Source organism: Sceloporus undulatus, chromosome 4 (assembly GCF_019175285.1).
Source record: "Sceloporus undulatus isolate JIND9_A2432 ecotype Alabama chromosome 4, SceUnd_v1.1, whole genome shotgun sequence".
Lineage (NCBI taxonomy): Eukaryota > Metazoa > Chordata > Lepidosauria > Squamata > Phrynosomatidae > Sceloporus > Sceloporus undulatus.
The window spans coordinates 89195906-89204218 of record NC_056525.1 but is presented as its reverse complement, the minus strand read 5'-3'; the positions used below and the strand labels follow the sequence as shown (position 1 = coordinate 89204218).

Below are 8313 nucleotides of genomic sequence, written 5' to 3'. Positions count from 1 at the left end.
TATTCAGTCCTTCCTTCCTCCTTTCCTCCCTTCCTTCCTTTATCCTTTCCTTCCTTACTTCCTTCCTTCTTTTCTTTATTCCTTCCTTCCCTCCCTTCCTTTCCCCCTCTCTCTGTTCTCTCCTTCCTTCCCTTTCCTTTATTCCCTCCCTCCCTTCCCTTTCTCCCCTTCCTCCCTTCCTCCCTTTATTCCTTCCCTTTCTCTCTCGCCTTTCCTTACTTGCTTCCTTTATCCTTTTCTTCTTCCTTCCTTCCTTCCTTCCTTCTTTTCTTTATTCCCTTCCTCCCCTTGATTCTTTCCTTCCCTTTCTCTCTCTCCCTTCCTTCCTTCCTTTATCCTTTCCTTCTTCCTTCCTTCCTTCTTTTCTTTATTCCCTTCCTCCCTTCTTTCCCTTTATTCCTTCTCTCTCTCTCTCTCTCTCTCTCCTTTTTCTCCTTCCTCCTCCTCCTGGCCTAGCCCTCTTCTCTCCTGCCTGGCATCGGAGGGGCGTCGGGGGCTCTCTCTCCGGGCCTCAGGAGCTGGGTCTCGCCGGCGTCGGAGGGCTGTGGGTCCGTCCGTGGGTCCGTGCGGGCGGCGGGGCTGCTCTCCTTTCAGGGCTCTGAGGCTGGCGATCGGGAGGCTGGCGGGGAGGGGAGGGGAGGCTGGGCGGGGGGAGGGCCGGGGCTCCCCTCTCTCCTCCCCTCCCCTCCTCCCCTCCCCCTCCTCACCTCGAGCAAAGGGGGGCTGCAGGGGAAGGAGAAGCGATGGCAGCAGCGACGGGGCGGCGGGTGCTCCGATCTCTTGCCTGGCTCCGGTGCTTCCTTGGGCCTCGGATCGCGGGGGGAGGAAGAGCAGGGAGGACGGGGAAAAGAGATCCCTCCAAAGCCCCTGGAACCTCGGACGACGCCTCCGGAAGAGTTGGCCTCCGCTTCTTCGCTCCGGGATCATCGGAAACCCTGACCCAGGTTAGACCGCTTTCGACCCGCTTTGGCCATCGTCTCGCTTCCAGGCGCTTCGGTCGCTTTGAGTCCTCCCCCGCGTGGGCTGCCTTAGATTCTCCCCCAATTCCACCCCCCCCAAAAAAAAACCCAGACACCCTCCTTTTTCCCCTCTAATTCTTTCTAGTCCTCCTTCTCTTGTATTTTTTTTTATTTTCCAGGGTATTTTTTAAAATAGGGATTTAGTGATTTTTAGTGCTTTCCCTTCTTATCCTGTCTTGTCATGTCTTCTTTTCTGGTGTGTGTGTGTGTTAGAGATTGGATCGCCTTGAATGCTCTTCCTTCTCTCTTCTCCTTTTCCAGGTTGTTTTTTAAAATAGAGATTTCATAGTCTTTCATCCTCTTCCTTCTCCCTTGCCTTGCCTTCTTTTCCAATGGGGGGAGCTGTTAGAGATTTAATCGTCTTCCTTCTCTCTTGTCTTCTTTTCCAATTTTTTTAAAATAGAGATTTCATAGTCTTGTATGCTCTTTTTTCTCTCTTCTCTTGTCTTCTTTTTCAGGGGAGGGAGGGAAATAGAGAGAGGCGATGCCTTGCAGCCCAGAGGAGGAGGGGGGGGGGGAAGCAGTAGATTTTGGGGAAGGAAGGGGGGCAGAGAAAGAAACCATCGGGCCTGAGAAAGAACTCGGTGGCCACTTTGAAAGTCCCCCTTTTTAAAAAGCCTGCCTGATCGATCACTTTCTCTGTTCCAGATATACGAAGAGGAGGGAGGGTTTTTTTTAAGGGGGGTGTCACGTGACGTCGTGACGTCACCGCCCCACTCGCAATCCAGGGCAAAACTCAAAGTTGTTGCAGGGGATTGTCAACAAAGAGACAACAGGGTTGTGTGGGTCATCGCCTCAGCACTTTTTCTTCTCTGTAGGGTTGCATTCACACTGCAGAAATAATCCGGTTTGGCACTGGCACGGCTCAATGCTCTGGGATTCTGGGAGTTGTGGTTTGTTGCGGCACAAACCGGATTATTTCTGCAGTGTGGATGCCGTCTCTGTGGCCTGAGCTGTAATCAAAAGAGGCCAGAAAATTCAAGCTTGGAGAGCATTTTCTAAGAAGGGTCCACAGAAACACACACCTCCCAGCGAAACAGCCCGGACAACAACCCAACTTGGGATTCCCAGGATTCCACAGCATTGAGTCAAATGACTTCCCTCTCCCCCCCCCTTTCCTTCTGTCTCCTTTCCCTCTCTTGTCCCAGAACGACAGCCTCAGCTGGGCAGCGGAGATCAGGAGAAATAGCTATCGATTAATCTATTAGGCCCCGATGGAGAGAGAAATAAAACAGAAAAGGCGTAAAACAACAAAGAGAGAGAGAGAGAGAGAAAGGAAGGAAGAGAAAGGAAAAGAGAGAGAGAGGGAGGTAAATAACAAACCTCGGGGGAGAAAAGCAAAAGAAGAAAGCTGGGGTTTTGTGTATTTTGTTTAATTTTTGTTGGTTATGATTAATCATGATTTCGCAGGAGTGTAAAAAACGCAATGATCGCGCATCAGAGCATTAAAATGGAGGCAATTATAGGGGGGGCTGAGAGTGAAGGGGAAAAAAAGTCGTAAGGAAAATTTCCCCCATCACTATATCTATATCTATATACTGTATATCCTCCCTCTTTTATTTTTAGAAAGATGGGGGAGAGAGCTGTCCAAAAAAGTTGGTGTCGGGTTTCCTCTTGTCAAAGGCATCGATTTCCTCGGAGAACGATAACTTCGGGGTCTTGGGTCGGGAAACGTTTGCTCAGTGGGTGGCTCTGTTTTTCGACTCTTTCCTCCTGGGAAGGGCTCTCACGATCGCTTCTGATTTCGGAGGGATCCAGGAAAGAGGAGCCCCCCCCTGACTTCTCGATGCTGGCCGTCGCCCCCGAGAGAGAGAGAGAGAGAGAAAGGCTCCGTCCCCCTTTTTTCTTTTCTTTTCTTTTCTTTTCTGCGATTGCTTTCACTCCAGCCAAATAAACGAGAGAAAGAGAGAGAGAGAGAAAGAGAGAGAGAGAGAGAGAGAGAGAGAATTCCACAGAAAAACCCAATCACTTTTTTTTTTAAAAATGTAGGTTTTTTTAATTAAAAAAACTTGAAAATTTAAAAAATTTAAAAAAAAGGGCTGTTAAGGTTTGGTTTGAGGAGAAACTACCGATGGAGAAGGAAATTGGGGGAATAGCATATAGCAGAAAAGAGGAGGATGATTTATTCACTGCCTAAGGGGAGGGGAGGAAGGAAGGAAGGAAGGAAGGAAGGAAGGCGGGGAACTCCTTCTGGCTTCTCTGTGGAGATGGGAGATCGGGACTGCTGCTGCTTGGGGGAAGAATCCGGCATCTCTAAGTCCCTTCCCTTCCCTTCCCTTCCCTCCATCCTTCCTTCCTTCTGAGGTCTGTGAGCCTGTTGCAAGATCTTCTCCAGTCATTTTAGCTTGAAGCCAGACTGATCAAATAAATAGCAATGTTGGAACCAAGCAAAGCTAGTCTTCCCAAATGCTGCTGCTGCTGCTATCTTGTTGTTTTTTTTTTTTTTAATTTTCCTTCCTTCCTTCCTTTCTTCCTGCTGAGGCCTGAGGGGGGGATTAGTCTGTTGCAAAGGTCTTCTCCAGCCATTTCAGCTTGTAACTGGACTGATCATAGAAATAGCAATGTTGGAACCAAGCAAAGCTAGCCTTCCAAAATAATAATGAAGATGAAGATGATGAAGATGATTATGATGATGATGATGATGATGATGATGATGATGATGATGATGTCTTGTTTTTCTTAAGTGTTTTCTTCCTGCCTTCCTTCATTCCTAGTGAGGCCTGGGATTAGTCTGTTGCAAGGTCTTCTCCAGCCATTTCAGTTTGTAACCAAACTGGTCATAGGAACAGGAATTCAAGCAAAGCTGGCCTTGCAGTAATGAATTGTTTTCTCTTTTAGGTTTCCTTCCTTCCTTCCTTCCTTCCTTCCTTCCTTCCTTCCTTCCATTCTGGTGAGGCCTGAAGGCGGTGAGCCTGTTGCAAGCCCTTTCAGCTTGTAACCAAACTGGTCATAGGAACAGGAAAGTTGGAACCAAGCAAAGCTATCCTTCCAGATTAATAATAATAAAAATAATAAGAATAGTCTTGTCTTTAAATGTTCCTTCCTTCCTTCCTTCCTTCCTTCCTTCCTTCCTTCCTTCCTAGTGAGCCATGAGGGCGATGAGCCTGTTGCAAGATCTCACGCCATTTCAACTTGGAGCACCAGACTGGTCATACAAACAGGAATGTCGGAACTAAGCAAAGCTAGCCTTCCAAAAAATGAATGGTTTTGTCTCTTAATTTTCCTTCCTTCCTTCCTTCCTTCCTTCCTTCCTTCCTTCCTTCCTTCCTTCCATATTAGTGAGACATAAGGGTGATTAGCAAGAGCTTATCCAGCCATTTCAATTTGTCCTGTGAACAGGAATATTGAAACTAAGCAAAGCTAGCCTTCCAGAAAAATAATGCTTGTGTCTTTTCATTTTCCTTCCTTCCTTCCTCTGCTTCCTGCTGCTTTTCCCCAATGCCTGTCTGCTTCCTCCTTTCCCAAAGTCTCTCCTGCTGAGCAAGGCCCTTCCTAGATATTCTTTCTCTCCCAAACTCCTGGGGTAGCTCAGCTGTGCTATTCCATTTTTCCCCTCGACTTTTTCCGCCGTTTTTCAGGCAGAAAAGAGTTAAAGCGATGCCAAACCGGGTTATTCCTCCAGTGTGGATGCAGCCTTAAAGTATCTCAAAAATGGGAGAGACGAGAGAAGGGTTTTCCAGTCTGGAGGCGCCCACCCACAGCCTCACTCCCCCCCCCCGCTCCCTTTCTTTGCCCCCATTTTCGACACAATAAAAGTCAAATTAATTGATTCATACTATTAATTACGGCGCTTAGCGGGAAGAGAAACGTTTCCTCTCGATTAGGGAAGCTCTTGCTCAGTCAAGGTTGCCACCTGAGACGAGGAAGGGGGCTGGGGGCATCTGTGTGTGTAAGTGTAAGTGTAGGGGGGAGATGCCCCCAGGAACTGAGTTGGGGGCTCTCCTGGTCCATGTCGGAGCTGGGCCACCCAAGGGACTCTCCTTAGGGGGGACGAGGCACCCCCTTCCAGACTGGCCAGCCGGGTGGGCAGTGAGGATTTAATCTATTTTGACAAAGCAGGAAAAGCATAGGGTACCTATCCTCCTCCTCCTCCTCCTCATCATCATCATCGTCGTTATTCTTATTCGTCTCATTCTTACTGTTATTCATTCCATCAACAACTAAAGAAGTTAAAGCAGGGTAACTATTAATACGACTACTACTACCATCATTGTCATCATCATGGTCGTCATTATTAGAATGATAGAGTTGGAAGAGACTACAAGGGCCATCCAATCCAACCCCATACCATGCCAGCACAGGATACTTATCATCATCATCGTCATCATCATCGCCGTCGTCATCGTCGTCGTCAGTATCATCATCGTTATTGTTATCCTTCTTCTGCTTATTATTATTATTATTATCTTTGTTTTCATACCACCCCCAACTAAAGCAGTTTAAACAGGATAAATATTACTACGATCATCATCAATGTTATTTTGTTATTATCATCATTGTTTTTCATACCACCATCAATTAAAGCAGTTAAAGCAGGATAACTACTACTACCACTACCACTACCACCATCACCACCACCACCACCATCATCATCATCATCATCAATGATTTTGTTGTTGTTGTTGTTGTTTCATACCACCACCACTTAAAGCAGGATAACTACTACAACTACTACTATCATCATCATCACTATCAATAGAATGTAATAGAATCGTAGAGTTGGAAGAGACCACAAGGGCCATCCAGTCCAACTGCTTGCCATGCCAGCACAAGATACCTGTCATCCTCATCATCGTTATTGTTATTGTTATTAATACCACCACCCACAAAAGCAGTTAATGGGACGACCCCAAAGACAATGCCTCCCAAACAATAAGTGAAATGTTATCAGACGGTTCAAAGAGTAAACTTAATATACCCAAGAAAAGGGGGAAATAGAGAAGGCCTTATGGAGATGAATGCAAAGAGGGCTGCAAACCAGGACAACTTCTGCTTCGTATTTCCTCAACTTGCTGATCCTGATCCTTGGTGCTTGGCCATTTCAAGGGGGCTCAGCCCCCTCAGTCCGACCTCAGAGGGAGCTGAAGAAGACCCTCTATTCCTGGCCCCATGCCCTTGTCCCAGGACAGGGTGATCAGATGTCCTCACCGCAAAAAGGAGGATGGGGAGAAAAAGGGAGGACGTGGCCACAGGAGATCTCGAAACACACTGCAGCAACAATCCATCTTGAGACTGCTTTAATTGCTCCATCTTAATGCTAGGGAATTCTGGGAACTGTGATTTTGTTAGACATTTAGCCTTCTCTCTCAGAGAGCTCTGTTGCCACTAGAAACTGCAATTCCCAGGATTCCCAAGCATTGAACCAGGGCACTTAAAGCAGAATGAAACTGCATTATTTCGGTAGTATGTGTTGTGTCTCTAGAAATGTAAAATCCCTGCTTCTGAGCCATGCTCCAAATGGAGGGCATTTGGGAATCCCTCCTGGGCAGAAGGTGGGCATGATGGAGGACACGTCCTGGAAAAGGAGGGCAAGGCGCCGCAAAATGGAGGACAGTCCAAAACGCTAGAAACACTCCTAATAAATATAAATCACTGCTTGTTAGTCATGCTCAAACTGGAGAATTCCCTTGAGAATCCCTCCTGGACAGAAGGTCATGAAAGGATGGAGGACACGTCCTGGAAAAGGACTGGGCAGGGTGGCCACCTCTCCCTCTAGGCCCTAGTCTAGTATTTCTAGACCATAGAAGGCTGTTCTTCTTTAGAAATAAGAAAGACCTGGGGAGGCTAAAAGTCTAAAAACAAAAAGATGGGGAAGGAGGGATGGCCGATTTGGGGAGGAAGGTGGGATGAAGGAGGAGGAAGAGTAAGGGGACAAAACAAAAACAAAAAAAGAAGGGAAAGGAAGGGGATCATGAGAATAAGAAAAAGATAGAGCTGAGCTCTCTGGCCCAGTCTCCCTGACAGTGCTGGCGTGTTAAGTAAATCCTGTTTTAAGCCTAATTGAAGTTTGCTCTTAAAACCCACAAGTCTTCAATCATCAGCGCCAAGCTTAGCCAGGAGCTGGTGGGGAGGGGAAGGGGGGGGGGGAGAGCCTTTTTAAAAAAAAAAGCAAACTTTCTCCAGGGGGGGGGGGTTGTTAGGTTGGGAAATAAATACAAACCCACATAGAGGAAGAGACCAGGCTTCTGGTCCCCATCTCCTACAGATAGATAGATAGATAGATAGATAGATAGATAGATAGATAGATATGGAGGGAAAGAAGGAAGGTGGGTGGCTGAGTGTGTGTGGGAGTGTGTGTGTGTGTGTGTGTGTGTGTGTGTGTCAAAGGGGATCCTTGTGTAGGAAAGCAGCAAGAAGGAGGTTGCGGGTAAACACACACCACACCGGACGAGAAAACTGTACAGTCCCGATCGATAGGGAGCCAGATAGAGACATAACTAGCATCCAAGAGGGTTGGAGGGGGGGAAAGGAAGGATGAGAGAGAAGCTGGAAGAACTTATGATGGAAGAGGGGGACATTAATTACAGCTCACTTGGGTCCTAATAGGAGCAAGCGAGTGTCTGAAGCCGGGTTAAAAATGAATCCGGAGGCTCTAGGTGGGATTGGAGAAGAAGGAACCTGGGGGGGGGGGGGATAAAAGCTGGGCTCAGAGCCTTCTCTCTCTCTCTCTTGTAATCGTTTTAAGGAAAAGGAGGAAGGCATCGAAAGTGTCCTTAGCCCTCCTCTCACTTTCCCTAATTAGTTGATCTCTATTGTCGGGCTTTGTGCTAATGAAAAACGAGAGGGTGCGGGGTGTCATGGGTTTGTTTCTAGCTATCTATCTATCTCCGCCCCCCCCCCCTTTTCAATCTCTATTTAAAGACTACAAGGGAAATCGTAGAAGATCAAGACAGAGAGGCTGATCTTCATTTCATAAATAAATGGAAGCGGAGTGACCAGAAATGGGGGGAAAATCGAAGAAAAAGCTCGGGTGGGAGGTAAAATAATTTCGTTGCTCTAACGAAATTGGCCAGGCGTTGAGGAGGGAGGGACGGATGGAGGGGGAGTTGGCTATTTTTGGCGTCCTCTTGATCTTTTTTTTTAAAGGGGGGGGGGCAGAGATGGGAGGAACTGGGGATCCTTAAAAATTGAGCATCCTGGATCCGATTCTTCCGCTGCTTCGTTCATTGTCATCCTTACGGCCGCAGAATCCAGTTAGGATGCAAGCGGCTGGAAGGTGTTCGCCAAGGCGAGCTAGTTACACACACACACACACACACACACACACACACACACACACACACACACACAAGGT

At 47.4% G+C, this 8313-nt stretch overlaps 1 protein-coding gene and 1 long non-coding RNA gene across 10 annotated transcripts in view; both read left to right on the top strand.

The window, feature by feature from the left end:
- DOCK7 (dedicator of cytokinesis 7) overlaps nt 1–8313 on the top strand; it is a 614518-nt gene that overhangs the window by 61949 nt on the left and 544256 nt on the right. The window lies entirely within an intron of this gene.
- The window catches only part of LOC121928179, a 16482-nt gene continuing 8900 nt past the window's right edge, over nt 732–8313 (top strand). The window contains exon 1 of the long non-coding RNA XR_006103453.1: nt 732–944. This is a non-coding gene — a long non-coding RNA (uncharacterized LOC121928179). The remainder of the gene's footprint in view (nt 945–8313) is intronic.